The following is a 2,382-nucleotide window of genomic DNA, read 5'->3' as shown; positions in this document are numbered from 1 at the left end:
CAGAACAACATGGAATTCTCTCAGTTCCCAGCTCTCTGCACTTAACAATTTTCCAGTCTGGTTGATTACTAACATGTTCCTCTCATGTCTACTGAGCACAAGTCCGCTTTACCTTTAAGCCTCATAAGGTTAAAAGCAGGACTTGGCCCTGGAGAAGAAGCCACCCAAGAATGAGAGAAAATCTGACTTGCCTTTGGAGACAGAGTTATTGGGAGCTGCAAGGGGGTGTCCTCAGAGAGTGAAGTCCTGATGCAGTGAAATGCATTCCTGGTGGGACCCTTTCTTCCATCGGGTGTGCACAGGAGGCCACAAGCCTGCTTCCTGTATTATGATCATTGAATGCCTTCCCCACCCAAACAAATGAGACACTGTATCCCAAGGCTAAGGGCGCCTCCCCTCAGCATTTTTTAAAGTCTTGTTCGGCAGAGTCAGTATCGATTTCCAGAGATAAATGATCTAATGATCATGCCACGATCATTCAAATACATGATTAACACCCACGGTCAAAGTCAGAAAGTCAAGGGAAGTGTGGAACGCAGGTCAGGGAGTTCTTCTCATGTAAAGGGGTTTCCATTACTCCACTTGGTGATTAGCCATACAGTCGTAAGCACTCCCTGTCACTCTCAGAATGCCAAAACTAATTAATAGTATAATATGAAAAAAAAAGTATAGTACTTCCACTGTAATTACATTTGTCCATTTGTGAATGAAGTACATTTTTTACTCATCCTTGCAACCAATCAGGGCTTAGAGGAATGAACGCCATTCATTCAGTCATCCATTCAAAAACATTTACTCAGTCCCCATTATGTGCTGAAATGTGTGGAAAGGCAGGGTAATTAAAGGCAGTTCCTGCCCTCAAGGAGTTTACGTGTAGAATTCCCAGACCTGTAGGAAGAAAAGCATGATACAGAAGAATGAGGGCAATAATTTATTGGGTCCCCCTCCCCAGGTACAGGGGGCCTCAAAAGAGAAACAAAACAGATTGGCTTTGGGACATCAGGTAGGGTTTCAGAGAGAATAAGACGCTTGTATCAATTTTGAAAGAGTGAGTTTTTTGAATGTCATTGAGGATAAAAAGTAGCAAGTGAGCTACAGAAATGTGAGAAGGATCTGTGAACTAAAACACGTGTTCACTAATCATGGATTCGGGGACAGACAAAACTTGGCGTATACAGCTGTGTGTACTGAGCAAGGCCGGAGTCCCAGGGAGCACAAACATGGCAAATACAAAGGAGGAGACAGAGAGTGACATGGCGTATTTCTGGGGACAGGAGTCCTGGCTGACTGAGCAGCCAGTGAGCACCGCGTAGCACGCCGGGTCTGGGCGATGACCCGGTTCATGGGGCAAGGCCACCAAGGCCCTTGACCTCTTACCCCTGAGGGACGCTGAGCCCCCCATCTGCTCTTCCCAATCTCCTCGGACACCCTTCCCACCTTCCTTTCATCACATTTTATTTTTTAACAATAAACACCTTCTTGACATGACCAAAGATGGAAGAGAGGAAGATTTATTTGCCTTTCTGGACTTTGATTTTCCTCAGATGGAACTCTAGCACGTAGCCATCTGCTTGGCCACACTGGCCTGGCCTTGAAGCCAGGCATGCCAGAAGCTTGCCGTGCTGGAACCGCGCCTCCAGAAGACTGCTGATTTTGGCATTCTTTTTTCCTTTCATCATATTTCTTCTGAATTTTCTTTGATCGTTTTGTGTTTAAAATCTCTTCCTCCTCGGGAGTCAGCTTGGCCCCCTTCTTGCGGTGTCACGGGGCTCGCTCCACTGTGGGTACAGGGCGCTGTCAATAAGCACAATCCAGTTCTGAACCGGGGCCTTGGGGCCGACCGGCTCATTGCTGGATGCATTGCCGAGGTCAACAATCCTTGTTTTGTGCGTAGGACACTTGGAATCCCAGGAGAAGCTCCCCATGTCCAGCCTCAAGGCCTGGTACTTTCTTACTGCCTCCCCGAGCGTGGACTGTGAGTACGCCAAGCTTAGTGTCGGCAGCGGGCATCCCAGCCCATACTTGCGCTTCTTGTGGTAGGGATTTCTCTTGCCCTTGGCCTCGAAGCACCTCCACCAGTGGTCCCCGGAGATGCCCATCGCTCTCAGTGTGGGCCTCAAAAGAGCCTTTCATTACATTTCACTATCTGACTCTCCTCTATTGTTTTATCCTAATAATCTTTTTGCTCAGGAGTGCACACAAAGCACTCCCCTCTCCACTGACTTCCCTGTCAGCCTGAAATTCCTGAGACCGAAACTTTTAAGATGCTTTTGCCTCCCCGCCAAACACACCCTCCCCCTGCAAAGACAAAGGGAGGCCAGAAGTCCAGCCACTCTGGGCCGACTCCCCGGGGGGCGACAAGCACCCCATCTCAAGAAGCAC

At 48.4% G+C, this 2,382-nt stretch overlaps 1 pseudogene; it reads right to left on the bottom strand.

Annotated features, from left to right (window-relative positions):
- Nucleotides 1-1,511: 1,511 nt before the first annotated feature.
- LOC122915810 lies at nucleotides 1,512-2,099 on the bottom strand (annotated as a pseudogene).
- Between the last annotated feature and the right edge of the window lie 283 nt (nucleotides 2,100-2,382).

Source organism: Neovison vison, chromosome 8 (genome assembly GCF_020171115.1).
Source record: "Neovison vison isolate M4711 chromosome 8, ASM_NN_V1, whole genome shotgun sequence".
NCBI lineage: Eukaryota > Metazoa > Chordata > Mammalia > Carnivora > Mustelidae > Neogale > Neogale vison.
The sequence above is the reverse complement of the archived record's forward strand: the minus strand, read 5'-3'. Positions and strand labels throughout refer to the sequence as shown.